This window comes from Brienomyrus brachyistius, chromosome 1 (genome assembly GCF_023856365.1).
Source record: "Brienomyrus brachyistius isolate T26 chromosome 1, BBRACH_0.4, whole genome shotgun sequence".
Classification (NCBI taxonomy): domain Eukaryota; kingdom Metazoa; phylum Chordata; class Actinopteri; order Osteoglossiformes; family Mormyridae; genus Brienomyrus; species Brienomyrus brachyistius.
The window spans coordinates 23,672,654-23,693,906 of NC_064533.1; the positions used below are offsets into that span (position 1 = coordinate 23,672,654).

Sequence of the window (21,253 nt, forward strand, 5' to 3'; positions counted from 1 at the left end):
CTCTCTCTCTCTCAAGAGCCCAGTCATGAAATTACTCTGCCATCCATGGGATTTCAACCCGTGAACTTCCAGTCCTATTATACAGAGCCACATGCCGAACCCTGAGTCAGAGCCCAACCTACTACCCCACACTACTGTGATGACATTCTCCCAGTGCAACACGGCTGTGACCTTTCTGTTACCAGTCCTCACTGAGAACATCGATGCTGGTGTGGCGTCCTCCTCTTTGGTTAACGACATGTTCCTATTAGTCTTGCAGGTCGTGCTCTGGTCTTGATGACCAACTTCATCGACATCATGGTGTGGATGGGGATTGGGAGATGCTTGTCAATAACAATCAGGATAAGCCCGTCTTTCTCAGTCTGGTCCTTGGGGATCGACAGACAGTCCTCGTTTTCGCTCGAAATGTGGACTTTCTGGCATGGAGCTCTGAGGGAACAAAAACATGGACTGACTGTGGGTTACCCGTGGATCAGAATGGTAAACACTGGGTTAAGCAATGTGATGGCGGACCTCTTACCAGGAGTGGGAACAGATGGATGAAAAAGCAAAGACTCAGTAGGCTAAGCCTCTGTGCCTGATCAGAAGGTTACCAGTTCAAGCCCCAGCCTCCGCTGAATAGTCACATGTGCGTGAGCCCTTGATCAAAGCCCTTAACCCTCTGAGCTGTGACCCCCAAGTTTGCTCTCATCTGTATATGTGTCTGTGTGTTTCATGGAGAGAAAGATGGGGTAGGTGAAGAGGGAATTTCCCCATGGGGATTAATAAAGTATCACTATTCTACTATTCAGTTCTGTAAACTGCTTGTTGCATCACTTGAGATTAGAGGTCAGGCCTTTATAAAGGCAGAAATATTCCTCTGACATTTGGTTGAATTTTGAGAACAATGCACTGGGCTGCTGTATTGTATTGTTATAATGACCCACTGAGGACTCTACTCTCTGCTTTCCATGACCTTTATGCTGCTGCTGGCTGTATAGGTTAACGGCTTAGAACATTAGGGACAGTTTCTGGTGCTGAATTCCCCGCTCTCTCCTCTGTGGAGACCATGCACAGGTGACTGATTTCTTCCATCATGCAGACATACCCTTAACATTGTCTCTATCCCGTGCTGAATTAAACGTCTGTTTTTTTGTTGCATGTTTATTTATATGTATTAAGGGCATCATTTAATTATCATCCTTAACAGGGTTTATTCCAGGGGTTAGCAATCTAAGGGCCGGTGTGGATGTGGGTTTTTGGGGTAACCTTTAGGTCAGCTGTTCAAACCCAGATGTTAGTGCTCTTCAGCCAATCAGCCCTCTAATTAGTAAACTAATTAGGGTGTCGCAGTGAATACCCACATACACAGCTGCCCTTTCTGAATAAGAGTGCGGTCCCTGGTTAATTGGCATCAATCCTATTTTTTCTTTTCTTTTTTTCCCCCAGCAATTGAACTTTCTGTCTGTAAGGCAACGGGGCAAGACTCCAACCCATTAGAAAGGTGCGGAAAAAACGACCTCAATACAGCATGACATTCTACATTTTTTTATCAGACCCTTTTTCCAAGGCAGGGTCAGACAGTCCCTGGAGCAACTGGGGAGGGGTCGCTCATAGAGTGGCGAAACCACTCTGTCAACCCTGGGATTCAAACCTCTGATCTTCTGGTCAATGGCCCAGTGCCCAAATCAGTCACACACCACCCCAAAACATCTATCGAGTAAAATGACCTCTCTTTTTATTTATGTTCAAGTCTTAATCAAAAGCGTAAAGCATTTCCCTTGTAGAGTGACTAGCAAAGCACATTAACCTATTAGCTGTGTAAGATAGGCACATGTTTAAACTGATTAAGCTTATTGCCACCCCACAGATGTAGGGGGTGCTATATAGGATCAGGTGGCCTGGATACAAGACCCTGCTTTGTCAGCCTTTCTATAGCACATCTATTATGTCAGGGAATGTTTGAGATTGACTTACAGTAATACATTGAGAGGAATTAATACACGGATAAAAACAGATCTGCTTATTTGTTTAAAAAGGCCATTGAAATCATATCCTGCAGCATCTGTGTTCATCCTGCTTATTCCAGCTTTAATTATTTGAGAAAGGAGTCATTTACTGTAGTGAGGCAAGCTGAACTGAGACCAATAATGAACTTCATTGTTACCGTGGCGATGTCATCCTTCTGTGTTTCAGTGGGTTCTTCTTCACCAGTGTGAAAGATGTGAAGAATTAAAAAAAATAAATAAGTAAATAAAAGACATGTACGTGCGGTTATATATCTGTGTTTCACCGTAAGTGATATAAAAATGTCAGGGAAACCAAAACGTCCTGCATCCAGACTGCCATTTTTTTTAAATAAAGCTATAATTAAAATACATCCATCCATCTATCCATCCAATAATCGACCCATCAATCCATTGGCATTGATAGAGATTTTGGGCCCCATGAAAGCGTATCAAACTGGGCCACCAACCCAGACCAATCTAATTATGTTCTAAGATTTTTAGGACTCCTGTCACTGAGCGGCCTTTTGAATTTTCATAACTTTCTCCCTTTAGAGAACCTTTGCATCCATCCATCTCCACGTATCCAATAATGGTGGAGTCTAGCATCTGTTCCAAGAAGTTTAAGGCAAAAGGCAGGAGCTCACCCTGGGCAAGATGCCAGTCCATCGCAGCTTGGGTCATAAGTTACACCAAAATTTACAATGAGTCAATAAATGCAGGCTTAAGAAGCCACTTGTTTCCTACCTGAGCTGTTCTCATACTCTGCCCCAGATGCCCCCCTCGAATTCATAAGCACCTAATGTTTTCTAAACACTTTCTGAAGCACCAAGCCCACAATCGAGAAAGTATAAGTGCCACAGTCTCCCATCTGCCTTGAGCTGCACCAAACGCATTCCTGTCAGCTGAAATCATCCCTTCCGTGTCCAGCGGCTGAGCCCTGGGTACAGGAAGCTTTCTCCGGTCCGGGCTACAGACACGAAGACGTCTGAAAAGACTCGCGTGTCTGACCCTCATCCATTTCCATGCCCCCGACCCAGATAGAGCCAGACAGGTCGACTGTGACCCCCAGAATGATCTAGACCACCACCACCGAGACGGTTCGGAGAGGCTGCCCACCCCCGTCATGTCACCACGGCGACATGATCGGAGGTGCCACCTGCCTGGACCATTTATGACACGGGGACTTAAGGAGGACCAGCCTCCCGTCAGCTCTCTCTTCAGTCTGGCTGTGTGGGCGGGTGCTGGACTTTCTTTGAATCAGCAGGTGCCCCATCATCAGAGTAAGGAGAAGGCTTACAGTAAACACCCACCCATCTTCCAGAAGGCAGCGGTACCCCCTGGACAGGATGCCAGGCCATTACCTCAGTGCAAACGCACATGCACCAACACACTAAGGGCAGTATAGAGATGCTAATCAGTCTGCCTGTATTAGATTAACCTGGAAGTGCAGAACAGCTGCACTATAGGAACAGCTGCACAATATAAACATGTGATAAATAAATAGAAAATGTACATCTTTACAGGGGTATAAATAGTGGGCATGTACAGCACCTGCGATGGCAGTAGAAAAATGAGAGTGTGTATGCGAGTTCTGCATGCCTCTGGGTTGTAGGAGAACCAGTGAAAAGCCCCCAAACAGGATTCAAGCCTCCACCCTGGGGAGCGTGAGACAGTAGTGCTACCTACCGATCCAGCCCTTATGACAAGTTTTCAGTAATGTTAGTATGCGCAGGGGGGTAGGGTAGCCAGTTGACCTTAGACCCCCTGAGGTTTTTATTCCTCCGTACTTGGGAGTTTTTGGTTCCTATCCTCCTTTGTCATCTGGTTTTCTTTATTTAATTTCTTTCTTTCCTTTTTTTCCTTTCTCCTGTTCTGTATCTCTCTCTCTAATGATGTTTAATGTATCACCACACATCCATGTAAACGACACTGTTGTAGAATTGAAATTGAAATGAATTATGATAAAGTAACTGCTTATGAATAATCTGTGCATGTGCACTAGTTATTGCCGCAATATAAGGTGACCACACACAGGTATGTGTTGGGAAACAGGTGGAGGTTGGAGTTGTGGGTTACTGTGGTGACTATTCTGTAACTACAGGATACCTCGTTAAAAAAACCCACCTGATTCAAAAGGTTGGGTAGGTGGGTAATACGTTGAATACAGTTAAATTTTTTTCTACTTCTGATGCTGGATTGAAAAAGAACCTTGATTGGATCAGTAGTTTTTTTTTCAGTAAGTTACTTCTAACCAGGCTCCTTGCATCATGTGTACTTCTTGACGTGCCTCTTGATGCCGTTAATATTCTGTCTCGCCGGTGTGATTTATGGCCGGGTTTGAAACGCGCCGCCGATCTCGGAGCCACCTGCTGGTCGCGATAAGAGCGGCGGCCGCTCGCCTGACAACAGCAGAACTGAACAAATCATCAATGGCGAGCCGCCTCTAATCGATTCTGACGGTGGAGGGGGGCATCTGTAGTTGCGCCTTTCACGGGACGGGGGCACTCTGACTGAACATCAGGTACCATTAGTGCATCAGTGAAGAGGAGATGTTCGCGACAGATGTGTGAGACTTCTCCGGGTGACTGTTCAGGTTGGGATCTCCGTAGGGGACCGGAAGGGGGGTTCGGGAGGGGTCCGCGTGTCACAGCTTGTCGGCGATCTTGACGCTTAATGATGCTGCACCTGACCTTGCTGTGATAACAGAAATATATTGTTAATTAATAAGCTATTTAGGCTACTTAAGCAGAATTTAAAGGAGATTTATTTTAATTCTGTTTTTAAAAGCGTCTATCTCTTTTGTAAATATAGTATAGGGAAAGCATCTATTTTAAAGGTTTATCCGTCAACCATCGAGCTAAAAGTGTAGCCTGAACAATAATGCCGAAGCAGGACAATCGTTTACGAGGCAAGGAATAAACGCAAGAAAACGTTTCCGTCGATTTCTGATTCTTTTATAAATACAAACTTATTTTTTAAAATGAATAGTAAGCTTTGTAGCTCATCGACGTCGCGACACAGCAGCTGTCGCTCAAAGCGCAGCGTGTGTCCATCAGCTGCAGTGATTGGGATGCCAGAGGTCCGACACTGTCCCCCGCCGTAATCAGGGAGCCCAAGGGGGCTGAGCTGCAGCCAGCTGCTCAGCTTTGGGTTGCGTTTCTGCCCACTTTCGCTCCTTAACACCTGGGAGGAATTTTCCGTACGTGGCTTAAATCATCCGAGATCAGATGCCTGGATGAGTTAATGCCAGTGAGACTCATCCGGGATAAGTCGGTTTTTCAAACGCAGCTGTGTAGTAGACTAGTCTTGCTGAATCCAATCATCCGAGGTGATTGCGCGCGCTCGAGCTGCTTGAAAAGCCCATATATATGGAGTCTAGAAAACTTGATCAGCAAGTCTTTGATAGGCTGCAACAAAATGACGAAAGGAAGGGCGCACCTTTTCACGCAAGCGGAGCAGGGCCTTGTATTAAAAGGATATGAAGAATTTCAAGAACTAATATGCTCAAGGGGTAACACAGCAAAAGCAGCCCAAACGAGAAAAGATGGCTGGCAAAAACTGGCAGACAAATTAAAGTAGTGTTCATTGTACTTACAGGACACCATTTACTCATGCCACACCCCAGCAGACACACTTGTGGTATAGATTATTATATTGTACATGTAGTAATCCAACTTTACCTGACCAGATGCGTAGCTATTAATATTCCCGACTACGTATCTGCGCTGGATATCCAGGCACGCCACGCGCCTTGTGGGCGCAGCCTGCATATCCGTTATAGCGAACAAAATTACAGCTGGATATCACCGGCACGACAGGCGCCTTGTAAGCGGAGCCTGCATGTCCGTTATAGCGAACAAAACTACAGCTAAAAGCGTTTGTCCGTTATAAGTGAAATCCCACTATAACGAGATTTTACTGTAGGCCTATGTCATAATTCCAGATCAAACATAAGTACAATGAGAACATGGTAACAGGTTAAAGTGAAGTTCAAGAATATACTTCAAACTGGTAAACATTGGTATATGACTATTTAAAGAATTGTTGACATAAAAAATCAAATATATACTGAATATAAGGTGTTAATAAATCTTTGAGGTACAATATCCCTCCTCGGCTAAAGCGGTATCTTTCAAAAAGAATTTCCTCCGGGAGCAATAAAGGATGTTGCCGATAGCGCAAAACCCTCTCTGTATGAAATTCTCTTCTTATAATTTGCGCACTGATATCAATTGGTCGCTCATTCATGAATGGGGAGGCCATGGCTGATTGGATTTCAATGCATGGACACTGATTAAGTGTGTGAGCTAATCCTTGTTTACATAGAGCAAACCTGCTCCGACCAGGTTTGAGGATTGGGATGTGCTGCTATGACAACACATCCAGCAAGAGTTTTGAAAAATCGACAGATCCAGGATCATGCCAAATCGTCAACAATTACATCCAACTAAACGAGTAATCCACGTACGAAAAATACCCCCCTGCTCTGTGTGTGCAGCCACATTATTTGCTTTTTGCTTGAACTGGTCTACATATAGGGGTGACTTTCCCGAAAATGATCGATAACGAACAACATAAGGAACGACGTGAATAAAGCAGGAGAGACGTCCCCGAGCGTTTCCCCAAACCCTTCGTTATTCTAGAATTGTAGAACGAACTTTCAATAGTACTTTGTTTGCTCCTTCCCTAGCCTCTGCGCAAAAAAGCACAGACAGTCGATAATAGGAAGATGCACCTTTCCGTTGCTTCCCCTATTTCTTCAAAATGGGACATAGCATTTTAATTTATCAATACAAGGTGGGTGGCAACTGTGTTACTAGTGTTACGCCCGTATACTGTATTTATGTACATATGTATGATTTATTTATTAAATGATAATTAAGTTTACAGTCCGTTCGGTTTGTCATCTTTTTCATGTTCTCTTCCTAGGAGAATTTAAGCATAAATGAAGCCTAAAAGTAAAGAGCTAATGAATTATTATTGAAAATAATGATTCATGAACCATATCATGATAATTATTAACGTCCTCTGATGTAAAAAATTATCGTGATAATTTGTTTTGGCATGTCGCCCAGCGTTAATTTAAAATTCCCTTCTGAAATTTGAAAAAACGTTGAGATGCTGAACACATAATTTCTGATATGTAGCCTATTACTTCATTGTCTTTCACTTCACTTACCTTTTACTATAAGCTGCATAACATTGCAGTTGACTGATACAACATTTATTTATTTTGCACTTTTATCCAAAGTGCTTTTTTTTTGAGAAAGCTGCAGCATTTGGTGTTTAAGGGCTTTACTGAAGGTACCACCTGTGAAATCACTCTGCTGAGTCTGGCATTTGAACTGGGGACCATCTGATCACAGAGTCATAAGTTGCTGAGCTACACACCACCCCATTTTTTATGGTGTACAGAATTATGTTATGCTTCTCTTCACTTGGAACACACGTGTGTTCAGGCTTTTGGACTCACCTGTAAAGGAGCTTAACAAGAAATAGACTTAAATCATCTGCAACTGCATGCTCCTTTAATAATATTTGTAATTAAGGCGGCATGATATCACATTGCGATATGTGATAATATCTGTGAGTAATATTGCATGCAATATTTATAAAACAAAAAAGGAGATAAAATTACTATAAACAAACTATAGCCAAATAGAACGTACCTACCAATAGAGTGTGTCAAATAAGCTGGTGGTGGTGCAGTGAGTTGTGTCAACAGACATATTGTAGTAATGACAAACATGACATGATGATTGTGCGTGTGCACACCACAATAAAGTGGCAAGAAATGATGTGATTATCATGCATGTGCACATCACAATGGAATAACAACAGTGACATGATTATCATGCATGTGCACATCACAATTAAGTGGCAAGAAATGTGATGTGATTATCATGCATTTGCACATCACAATGGAATAACAACAAATGTGACATGATTATCATGCATGTGCACATCACAATGAAGTGGCAAGAAATGTGATGTGATTATCATGTATTTGCACATCACAATGGAATAACAACAAATGTGACATGATTATCATGCATGTGCACATCACAATGGAATAACAACAAATGTGACATGATTATCATGCATGTGCACATCACAATGAAGTGGCAAGAAATGTGATGTGATTATCATGCATGTGCACATCACAATGGGCTAACAACAAATGTGACATGATTATCATGCATGTGCACGTCACAATGGAATGGCAACAAATTTGATGTGATTATCATGCATGTGCACATCACAATGGAGTGACGACAAACGTGATATGATTATCATGCTTGTCATATCACAATGACGATGCTGAAACGATATTTCGTGCAGCCATAGCCAGCTATGAGGTCACTGAGGTTCAAACCTTGGTAATTTTTTACGAGCTAAAAATAAAATTTGAAGTTTAATATTCACCTGAATAAAAAATTAGGTTAGCATTTCATAAAACTAATTAATTTAAAAGGCAGGGGATGGTATCGATAATGTGATTGGCAAGACCTAACCCCCACCCCTGGGTTCCAGACCTAACTATATTTCAAACCCTGGCCACAGCCCTTTTTGTATCGCAAAATGTGTCAGGTTTGTATTCATTCTAGTTGTTCAGATTTTTCCTAGAGACATGTGGGCAGCACCCTGAGCTACATGGCCTGTAACTGGTGCAGGGCGGTCATGATTTGCCAGGTCACCACTGGAAGATAGAGCTGTAGGATCACAAGACAATGGGTCACATCCATCCGCTGCACCAGGAGACCCTTTGCTGCTTCCTCAGAGAAACATAGAAGGTTTAAGCAGAAATGGACGTGGCTTGCTACCCTGAGGTAAAGGAAGGTCATTTTAGCACCTGTCCATATTGAGTGAATACCACCTCGGAAAAACTGTAAAACATAGGAAAAAGTAAATATCAACAGCTATATTATATCCATTTCCATCTCCTTAACGTTTATTCACACCATTAGTATAAGAAAAGCTTCTAATAACACCACTGTCTAATAACATCTGTGAATACATTAACATAATGAAGTGCTTGAACCCTAGTTCATTCCCTACTGAGGACTTCGAGGTACTCCGCTGCTTTCAAAATACACTGAAGCAGAACGCATGCTAATGTGCTAACATTTGAGCACGCTTGTTTTCAAGCTGGGCGCAGAGACACGGTCACGTTTTCGGGGAGTTATGCACTGGCATAAAGGGTCAGCTGCACCTTGTTGCCTGCACCTCCTCCTTCTCTCTGCCTTGTCAAAGACTCCTTAAATAACACTTTAATTAGCCACGGCTCAGTCTGATGGGGCTAATAAGTCCACATGTTCAGAATTGCGCAGCTGGAGCAGGCCAAGGCTCCGCTGACCAGCTGCCAGAGCCTTTTACCATGAAAAGTCGGTAAATTATGCAGTGAATATTAATAAATTACGTTGTCGCTAGCTCTATACAAAAGTGCCACCCACTAGCAAAATCACACAAATTTGTAAAGCTCTTGCAATGCTAACGATATCATTATAGGGAAATGTGTTATTTATGTAAGACCTTAAATTGATTTTTTAAGTATACAATAATTCTGTACTGGATTAGTTAATCATTTTCTCCCAGAGAGCACTCACTTTGAATTCTCCAAGACCATGCGGTTTTTCATTAAAAGATCACAGAAGATCTGATCTGAATTCAGAAGCCATGTTATGTGAAGGAACCAGATTTTTTTTTTCTTGGACCCTAAGCACATAGGACTTGAAGCCTCAGTGACCCTGTTTGGCATGTTGGTGTGGACGCTATACCACAGAACCCTGGGCTGACAGCAGGACGCCACCTTCAAGCTTTGCTGTTGCAGCAACGGCATTGTCAATAAAAAAAATTATCGATGCATTTTTTTCCATCATAAAAAACAATCACCAAGTACAGCGACTGTTCTTTTTAGTTGCAGCAACCCAGCTAAAAATAAGACAGACAAAAATGGTTGCTATAGGCCTAATTGCAGTTTAGTTCCTTACAGAATTAAAACAATTTATTTGTTTTTCTTTGTCCAGCTCTTTTTTTTTGGGGGGGGGGGACCTTTCAGTTCACACGCTGCTGGTGGGAGCTTGCAGTGAACGATGTTATTTTCACCTGTGTGAGCGCAGGACCTGACCGCCAACCGAAACACGGTCAAGCCGCGGTCATTCAGAATAACCTGGGGAAACCTGAAGTGGCCATGGCAGGCTGTCTGCCCAACCCGGAGGGCAATACTGCTGTTTGTGAATTATTTTACAAGCTGATAGACTTCATTACACTTATATTCATTTGGATACTCAATGAACTGAATTAATACCTAAGCATAACAAGAACATTAACAGATTTACACATTTAGGAAATCGGGTTGCTTATTTACACATAATAGAAGTGCCGGTAGTAGTTAGGCAATATAAGACCTAATATAACATCAATGATATTAATAAACAGCAACAACAACAGTACATAATATAGAACAATGTTATAATATTTTACACAGCGATAGATAAACATGCAATAATCACATCGTGAAAAAAAGATACTGAAATAGGCCGACTAAAGATTTCATCATTTAAAAGACTAACATTGTTTAGGGAGCAGTTTCACCACTAAACATAACTTCATAAAAAAACTGTGATTTCACGGTACCATAAAATGATTTTGTCTGATATAGCACTACAGTCCTCATTAGGTATATACTCGCTGGTCCATCATGACAGAAGGAACGCGCTTTCGTCTGCTTTATCTGTATCGTAATAGAAACGCGTTAATTAAAAGAGAAGTGAAGGGGATGCAGTCTTCCGATACTGGAAGTACAAGTTGTCCCATTCCCCTATCACCGACCCTCCAGGCAGTAGCAGTATTTTAATTATTATTATTATTATTATTATTATTATTATTATTATTATTATTAATGATAATAATAATAATAGGCAGGACACCCACATGCGGTTTGTCATTCTCATTGTCATTCTGTGTAACTTCAATCCATTTCCCCCCTGATTACAAGATCAGGAAGCTGTGATAGAACTGTACTCCCACCTGAGGTCCAGCTGCAAAGCAGTGGTGTCCCTGTGTTGTTCACGGATATCCTGACAAGGTGCAGACCTACATAGACAGTATGCTCAAAACACCTCCAGAAAGGTGCATAGTATTAACTTTCAGAAGAACAGTAAATTAGTAAATATGTTGGGGCCCCATCGTGGGTTATTCCCTTCCTTGCGCTGGTTGCTGCTGGGATAGGCTCGAGCCCCCTGTGACCCTGCAAAGGTTAAGTGGGTGTGGAAAAGTAGGTATTTGATAAATGCATAAATAAACCAATAAACAGATAAAAAGAGATGTTGAGTTGGAGATCAGCTACTACCCTTGGCTCTAGGTGGCGTCTCTTAATTGCCCATATTGTTTGTCTGAATGCGTGTGCCCTGAGCCTGCCATCACATCCACGGTGTTCCCCTGCTTGTACCCAGGGGCTGTTCTAGGATTGTTTTAATGTGGGAGTAATAAATGGGGCTAGTCTTATCATTAGCTAATGCTAAGTTTTGAATCGGTGAGTGACAGGGGAAGAGCACTCTGGAGGCCAATCAGCTTTCAGATGTGGCCCGTGTCCCTGTGGCTCCACCCCTGTATACAGCCATGTTTTTGCTGTAGCCCTCCCCAGCACACAGCTCACATCCTTGTACTGGATAAGATGGATAGATGGATGATAAACTTTTGCTATGACTTTGGATATAGAATTAAGCAGAATCAAGCAACCAAAGTTGCCTTGGGATTGATGTCCCTATTTTTCATCATTTATAGATGGCTGACACCCAGACAAAATTGCTTCAGCCTGAAGAGCAAACTCGGTCCAATTTTGTCCTCGTTCAGGTGAGACCCCCAGTGACCTAAAGTCAGGCACATGTTACCGTATCGGGAACCAAAACTCTCTCAGTCCTCATGTAATTCAACAGAGAACCTTTGTCGAATTTCTTTACAGAACTCACAGAAAGTGCACAGAAATCTTCTCAAAAATGTATTGGACTGTGTGAGTTTTGGAGATTTACTCTTCAGTTGTAACCAGGACTCACTGTTCAGGTCTGGCTTTAGGATGCAGATAATGGTACAAATTCAGCAGGATGGCATCTACATTCACCCCTGCCTGAATATTCTTCTGCTTTGTATGGGACGTGAGACTTTCTTATAATAATACACCACCTATGTCAGTCGCAGATAGCGTTGCTGGTGGCACAAATTTAATTCAGATTCTTGACAGGATGAATTTCATGCAGTTATTCTGGGAAATAAAGCTAAAAATTGCAAAACTGCTCCACCCTGTGATGGATGCCCTGGCACCCCATGCAGGGTGTACCCCTGCCTTGTGCCCTGTGCTTCCTGGGATAGGCTCCGGACTCACGGTGGCCCGGCAGGGAACACGTACTTATAGGGAAGGATAAATGGAGAGCAAACATTGCACATATTTCCCAAAACAAAAATTAAGTTAATTTTGCTCATTTATTTTGAGTACTTGTTTGAGTACTGTGCTTTGTGCAGAATCTAATAATTTCTGATGCTTATGCAAAAATGCATAATTATTCCAAATGCCACCTAGTACACATATAATTATATGCACACGTTGTCTTTGATTTGATCTTTCAAATAAGCCATCACTCTCATTAGTCGTGCAAATCAGAAGAGAAAAAACAAGGTGCAAGAGCAGGAAACATCTAATTTAATTATATTTAGTTTCCTCCTTTATTCAGTGAAATACACAAATGTAAAATGTATAGGAATGTTACTTTGTTAATTTCAGTTGTTACGTTTAAATCTGATGTAACTGTTTATTATATTGATGTCACCCTTACCATCTAGGTCACTCTGAATTGGCCCTCTTGGTGTCTCTCCCCCCATTATCATTTTATTGGCCTCACTCCCGTGCTCCTCTCCGCCTCTGTGCCCCTCCCCTGAAAGAATTCTGGGTGGCCACTGTTCTGCATCAAGCACCCACCAAGTAAATTCATGAATAATTACCAACAACTATCCAAATAAAATGATATTGCATCACATTATTTGCATGCAAATACATTAATATTAAAACTACTAAACCTAACATGACCAAACTATGGTTTTCTGCAGGCAATATATTTAATGGCCCAACATAACTTCTGTGGGGCAATGAATGTCATGAACCTAATTATCACCATGCATTCAGACCTGCTTCCAGCTCTGGTCCTCAAGATGAAACTTTTTCTCACCCAAAGAGACTGAGACTAAACCCTGGAAATAGCAGTTGAGTCTTACTTGAATACTGTACACTGCGATAAAGTGCCACTTCAGCCTACATTTTTTTTGCCAAAATTTTTTTTCCTGAATTTTTGCAGCAGGATGGAAGCAACCTTAAAGCTCTTCAGATGATGCTGATCCATTGGCTATGGATGGACATGTTACAAAGGTAACGACACAAAGACATGCAATATTTTAATTGTTGCACCTGCTCATTAAGTCATCCTGCGGTTTTGTTCAGCATGTGCTCTCAGGTAATATATTGAGGATCTCACTAAGTACATAAAACAGGAGAAGATATTGCTGTTCATTGTTGTTAAATTTCCAGGCCAAAGAGCATCTTCAGCTGCCGCTCAGTGCAGCAGAGCTGACTGAACCTTGTAGACCAAATTTCCACAGAAATATTACAAATGGGATAACCAGACTGGTAAGCACTACTGTTACCCTGCAACCCAGATTCTACATAAAATAACTTTAGTCAATTTTCAAATTTCTGTTTTCATTGTCTGATCATTTTCATCAAAAATGTCCTCCTATGGTACTTAAGATCAAAGATTTAGAATTGACAAAGTAATATTCCTATACATTTTACTCAAACCCCAGCAACCAACCAAACCTAGTTATATTAAACCAACATTTATAAAGGATACATATTCCAATCACATTTGCAGTTCTCAATTTCTGTTACCCTGTTATCAGTGAACAGAGCATTGCAAGAAGATGTGCATTCATCACCTTTCATGTTGAAAATTAGAACGACATTCAGTGTCACACTTTTGTTCCCTCAGACCTGATCAACTTGGCAGCCGAAACTGCGATATGAATAATCTGACTTCTGTTAATCTTGAAATAGTTAGCCATATGTCAGAGTGTAGCCCGATTGCAAACCGTACTGCATATTTACCTCATTAACAAACAAAAAAAAAAACACACACACACAATGTTTTTTTCTGGCTACAGTGTGGGAATGACCCTCAGCTGCTGCAGATTCTGAGCTAGTTTGTAGAGCGAGTTTGCCAAATCTTCCAGCCAGGCCAAAACGGCGGTCGAAGCCACTTACCTGCTTGTCCTGCAGAGAAGGTATGAAGAGGCTCCCGGCTGGTACTTTAGAGTCCTCAGTGTGAATGGGACAAGTGTCCAAGCCCTGCAGGTCTGCTATGCCAATAAGTGGTATTTGGATCTTTTTAAATACAACAACTTTGTCATCTTTGCAAGGTCAAATCCTTGGCAGCAAAAGCTTTATCTTTCTAGATGTATCTATGCACAATGCCTGCAATAGCGTGTATATACAGAATTAATATTGTAATGTATTGCATTTTATTTCTTAACTCTCTAGCACCTCCCAGAGGTAGTTTGACCCTCCCTTTGAATAATGCCGTAAGTATAATCTGGTGCCAGTGGTTGGATGTGCTAGTAGTGCGGGCTGAGCAGCATTGGAGTCACTCACTGAAATACGGAATTCTATTAGCCCATCCATGGTGAGGCTCCATCTCCGTCTTGCAGATCTGACAAATTTTACCCACAGTAATTTTACCCTTGTTTCATTGCTTAATTAATTGGCATAATTAATTCTGCTGCATTAACCCCACCGGGGCACCACATGTAGATCAATACTAAACTGGATGTTAACAAAAAAACTGATCCAGCTATAAATGAGGGTCTTTACCCCTAGTCTTGTAAGTAAAACTCAAGTCAGCCATATTAAAGTGAGCCTTAAAATCTCTGTCACTTCCTATTGGCCAGGAGATCACCTCTCTCCAAGCCTTGCCAGAGAGTAAGAAAGGAGCCGATAAGGGCATTGTGATTGACCTACTGAAACGGTCCAGGAAGCTTCACTTCTCCGCTCTTCACGGCCTGACCATAGGTGGAGTATTTTGGAACTTCAACCCCACCTTCCTCTTAGAACTGGTTAAGATGCACTTGTCCCTCTGCCAGGTAAAACAGTGATTCTACTACCTTATATAAAACTTCTATGTTGTATTATTTATGGATATTCAATGGAAAATTCAATGATAAAAGGGGATTTCTCGGTTTCAAGTAAATACCATCCATAATTCAGTCTGCTGTGATGTGTTTATTATAACATCCATCTTTTATCTAGCACTGTTTAAAGTTAAAACACATTGCTGTAAAAATCTGTAATATATGATGACATATCTGCAGGCTCACTGCTAAAGGAAAGACCTACCTGATTCTGACTGATTTTGATTAAATACATTGCTTGTTCACCAAAATAATGATCATGTGACCATGGTGATTTCAAGCTCATGCTGGGATGGATTCAGGAGTATCCCTGACAGCTCACATGCCTCAGGCCAGCTGCTGCCCCCAGGGCTCATGCCCTCTGCTACCGTCTTAGATTCCTTGGTAAGAGCTTCCCCCAGTCTAATAGCAGCTGCCTTCCTCATGACCAAGGTGAAGTTCCTCTTAGGTTAGATCAGAGAAGATGTTGAGATGGTTTAACTGCTGGATTGGGCAGGTGTTTAGACCTATCTGGTAAGTACCACTTGATTTCACGTCAAGGATGACTTACTCATCATATGTGGAAGTAAAATTTGACATTGGTAGGCCCGGGAGTTTGGCATATTGGGTCTGTTATGTCTTAGGCCTTAGGCAAGAAGAGATTGTTTTGAATACTCTGTCACCTCGGTTTGCGATAGCTGCCTGCAGTAAGTTCTGCAGACCCTGAGGAAAGCTCGGACCTTGGAGAGGCAGACAGCAGAGCAAAGGGGGGGGGGGGGAAACCACCTGCAGGAAGAGATTCGAAGCTGCCCCGACTGGTGCACAAAGTGTTGTAGCTTAATAAAATAGTTGCAGTAGACAATATATAATATGTTAAGCGGTAGTGCAAATGTATAAGTAATCATGTTAATCACACTAATCATATGTTAACCATGTATTTGCAGTGATTCAGTGACTTATTAACGTCAATGTGTTAATAATTAATCAATGGAACACCCAAGGTTGATTTAAACATTTTCTACCACATATATAAATAAAGAGTACTTATGATGAATTGATTGAGGCACACCTTAGCATCATATACTAAAACTTTCTCTGTAATATGTTGCTATAGAGAATATTTGGGAAACTTTTTCATGAATCACTTCTCCTCCACTTCTCAACCCCTTTTCTGCATGAAGGTGACTTCCTCTCAGCCCAGAGCTTCCTAGCACGATGCCTGGAGCAGGATCCAGCTGCTCCACATGCTGCAAGCCCAAATTTACCCCTGCACAATAGCCCTGATTTCTACAGATGCCTCGAGTCCCTGGAGACTGGCGTGAGTCACAACTTCCAGGTAGGGATGAACTTTAGTTCTAAAGAACTCCACTGTTATCTATAAAACAATTAGCATTTATAGATCAAGCACTTTACTCATGTTCTTACTAATTTGCCTTATTAGGTTAGGTGTCTGCCCCAGTACTGCCTGATCAAAGCCAGAGCCCTGAAGGGGACAGGGTGCATCACAAAGGCCAAACAGACCCTGAAACCAATCATGAGAAGGCCAGGGTTGACAAAAGACCTGAAGAGGAAGCGGAACTCAATGACCAGTGATGATCATGCATCCCTGTACCTGGAGTTGGACAGAACTCTGCTTTTGAATGGAGAGCAGGTGTGCAGACAGTCATCTAATTTCCACTTTGATTGGACAATTGCATATTTGAGTAACACAATATTAGTGTTGAAAAAACTTGGCTGATACTGATGTATAAACAGGTGTTACTGCAGGATACCCTTTTTTAATATCGGGACCCACAGGTGGTTCACATTTTTGCTCCCTCCCAGCTCACAACACACCAAGGATTCAGTGTTCTTTATTGTTTGGTTCGTTCTTGATTGTTTGGTTCAGGTGTGCTGGGAGCTGGGAGGGAACAAAAAAGTGAACTATCTGGTGGACCAAAAGAGTTTTGAAACATACATCTAACAGATGGAGCTCCTACAGAAGAGAACTGACTCAAATAGTCAAGAACAATCCATGTGTGGGGCATTAATGTCAAATTATTCTGGGATCTACTGCTGGATGCTTAACCTTATAAATTATTTTTTTATCCAACAGCACGAGACCACAAAGGTAATTCAGAATGCAATCCTGCCAGGACTCCTGAGGAGATGTGAGTCACAACTGCCAACATTGATCTTTTGCTGGCGAAAAATGACATGAACACAGCTCTAGCTGCCTTATAGAGCATCACCCCTGACCAGCCGAACTATAGAGAGGCCAAAGAAAACATGGCACTAATTTACCTGCAGAAGCTGAGAGACAAACCTGCTATAGGTGAGGAGTGGCCACATCAAGTAAAAGCCGCATTTCAGTTTAATTGCTTGACATTTCATGCACTTCAACTACTGAAGAAAACAGTGAACCTTCTCCAGCTCTGATTCTTTGAAAGTATATCTTTAGTGTTGATGTCATTCTAATAAAGACCTACAGACTGCAGCATGCTGATTCAGTATTCACTACAAATGATGCTTGATCTCTCCACCATAGGGAACTATGTGAAGATATACCAGGCCCCATTCCAGCGTCCTCCTACGAGATTCTTACATGAGTATACATGAGGCAGAGCTGCTTAATGCATAAATCCAGACAAGGCAATTCCAGGCCAATAACTCTGTATTCCTGTGTTTAATCACATTTTGAGATTCATGTCCCTATTTGAAAAGCCCGAAAGGGCCACTGAAGCCTACCAGTGGGGAATGAAGAAGGTAGCTGGGCAAGCACATTTGAGGAGCAAAATAGGGCAAGCTTTAGTGAAGATTCATGAGCATAACAAGGTATTTGCTTGGAAAACAGTATCGAAACTAAGGCTGGCACTATCAATTATATTAATAATCAAGTAATCTTCTGATTAATTTGACGATTAATTGAGTAATCGGTTATATAAAATGTGATACATACTTATATAAAATATAATATTTGTACATTGGCATGAGGAAGGAACTACTCCTGGATAGGGTGCCAGCCCATGGCAGGGCGCATGCTGGCTCACATATGTGGTCGATTGAGGCACTCCAGTTCATTAAGGCTGTATGTTTTTGGAGGATCAGGAATAAACCCAAGCACACACAGGGTGAACATACAAACTCCACATACACAAAGTGTACCTGTGTGACGACAGGGCTACCCACTGCGCCACGGTGCCGTCCCTGATACTAAGTCGGCAGGCTCGTCGATCTTAACATTGAATCACACATTATGCACATGCAGTTCAAGCATCACAAGGACAATGACAGCTGTTCAGTGATTACACTGCAACATATTTACTCTGCCATAGGAAACAAAACTTAGCAAGCTTTGCAGTTTTACTGATGGTTCCTTTCATGGGCATCGTTATGTCTGATCACTCGGGGCTATAACCCTGAGTATTTTAAGCCTATAGCCCCGAGTATTTTAGCCCCCATGCCAATTATCCTCCTTAAAAAAACAAAAAGTCAAGCCCCAGGTAAACTTGACTTAGCCCCGGATCTTTGTAATAGCTAGAAACTCTTCTGGTTCCTTTTCAGCACTTCAGCATTGTCTATCATAAAGCATATGGATAAAAGTTTTGGGACATCTGGTCATCACACCCACAGGAACGTTTTATTTGTAGGAGCCCCACACGCATTCTCCAAGCCAATCATAATCATTCTCATCCAAGTACTTTTAATCTCTCACAGGAAATTTTGTGCATTTGTGAGAAATATAACAAAAATGAGTGAAGAGGAAAAAAGCTAAAAGAAGTCACAAAAAGATTTTTGTGGCCCGTGCTGGGAATGCGCACAGGCTAATTATGAGCTAGAGTCAAAAATGTCAAAGAAAGTAAATTTTCCTTTATCTTAAATTTTCTTAGAAAATCCGTGTTTTTCTCCATCACTCGCGGCATGACTGGGAATAACCCCCCCCCCCCTCCAACAAACCATACATCATTTTGAAGGTTTTAAAGAGAAGAATCTAAAAATAATAATAACCCCATTTTGAAATTTTCCTCATTCTGACTCATTTTGCCAGCACGGGTCACATTTGTCCTCCCATTAGAGGGTGAGTCCCTCAGACCTTAAAGTCTTCTGAATGTCTGCATTTTCTTTCACCTTTAATGTGAAGTGTTTCCACACAGCTGGGGCTTTCACTCTTTTTTCTGGACCCTCATCTTCCATGCTATCTTCTGCCATATTGCTAAGTAACTGAGAAGGCAAATTTTAATCGATGCTTAAAAAAAAAGAGTAAATTAGATTAATCAAGGAATCATGACAGATCTAATTCAAACTAAATAAATGCCCTCACCATTTCATTTTCTCTTTGCCTCCTTGTATCTACCGTCTATCTGTTATTTCCAAGTAAATGCCCTTTCAGCTTCCTTTGGCTTGTTTTTAATAGATGGTCTGCTGCTGTCATGAGTGTGGAACCAATTACTGTCGGGCTGTTAGCTACTGTGAAGCTGCCCTAGACAGTGGAGGACATGACACCCTACACAAAGACCTGGCTGAACTTCTCCGGGAACTGAAGCAATATGAGAATGCTCAGATCATCATAAACCAGGTCTTGAACCACGAAACAGGTACATTCTGCCTTTCATTATACAGCAAAATCCACAGATTAGGGATACTTGACCTCTGTGGTAATTGTGGTTTATTGGATCTAGATCCCTCCCAGTGTGTCATCTCTCACTCATTTGATCCTCCTGTGTGCCACAGCCCCCTCTCTACCTCGTGTGGAATCCCTGTGTTCCCAGTGGTTCCTTGTCATTTTCATTACTGTTGTTACATATTTAAGTCTGTGTCTGTGTGTCTTGAGTGGTCCAGACACTGACGTCCTAAAGTTTTAATGTCGAGCGCCCTTTTGTTCCTACGTGCCTTGCCTCCAGTAAATCTCATCTTTACCCCGACCCATGGTCTCTCGCTCCTGGTTCGCTGCCCCATGCACCACCATTCATGACTCAGTGATTTCCAGATTATTCTGAAGGTCTGTTATGCTAAAAGCCCTCTGCTCAAAGTCCTAAAGTCATTGGCATGTATAGATGTTTAAAAATATACTGGTTGTGATTGAATTAGTTGCTCATTTATTGTAGACTTACATAGCCAATTAAGAATCCTTCAATGCTGGCAAATAGTAGTTCACCCATATTACCAAGCTGGACTATCGTCACAGCCAGAACGCACAATCTTGCATATTCTTAATAGCTGAGGGGTGCTTTTTTGTTCCGTCCCTTAAGCTAACACTTGAGTACGGTGAATGGCCCGCATCAACTAGGCTACATAATTGCATCTCCGCTCCCACCTGTGATATATTCGAGCTGTGACCTGCCATGCTTTTGCACTGCGCCATATCCTGTGACATCTCTTAAATTGTTGTGTTAACAGGTATTGGCCAAGGTTTCCTTTTCTTATTGGTTCACAATAATTGGACAATTAAAACACAATAACTTTCACTGGCAAAGTGGTAAGCACATGAGATACACGTTGTGCCAAAATTCTGGATTTTGCCATGCCTAGGTGCACACAGAACATTCCAGGGACTTGAGAGAGGACAGCCCTCCACAAGCCATTTTTATGTCCCCAACACAACAACGGATGCGATCTGTCACCCACGGCCCTGGGAGCATACATAGAATAAAAATAGGCTTGCAATTTTCCCTTGGCTTGATTTTATCTGGAAGTTCTGGCAGATGCCTTCTGTGCTAAACAGCTGAGGTTTTATTGTTTCCGTAGCTACTATCCATCATAAGGATGTCTTCATCGGCAACATTCTTGGGCATTTTCAGCTAGTGTTGTGAAAATATATCATAATATGCAGTGAAATGAAAATTACAGCTTTCATTAGGAACCATTGTATGCTGTAGTCTTTTATGGAGGCCGTTTGGCCCATCAAGCTTGTTTGGGGAGAACTCAACTAATAGCTCAGAGTTGTTAAAATCTTATCTAGCTCTGATTTAAATGAAACCAGGGTTTTAGCTTGCGCTACACTAGCAGGAAGACTATTCCATACTCTAACTACATGCTGTATAAAGAAGTGCTTTCTCAAATTCTTTTTAAAATGTTCT

At 41.9% G+C, this 21,253-nt stretch overlaps 1 long non-coding RNA gene across 2 annotated transcripts; it reads left to right on the top strand.

The window, feature by feature from the left end:
- Positions 1–18: 18 nt before the first annotated feature.
- On the top strand, positions 19–3,972 carry LOC125744565 (uncharacterized). Of its 2 annotated transcripts, none has more exons than XR_007398440.1 (3): positions 19–1,056; positions 1,429–1,483; positions 2,543–3,972. It is a non-coding gene; the product is annotated as an uncharacterized LOC125744565 (long non-coding RNA). The 2 variants fall into 2 exon arrangements; XR_007398439.1 differs by having other exon boundaries at positions 19–628.
- Positions 3,973–21,253: the final 17,281 nt, after the last annotated feature.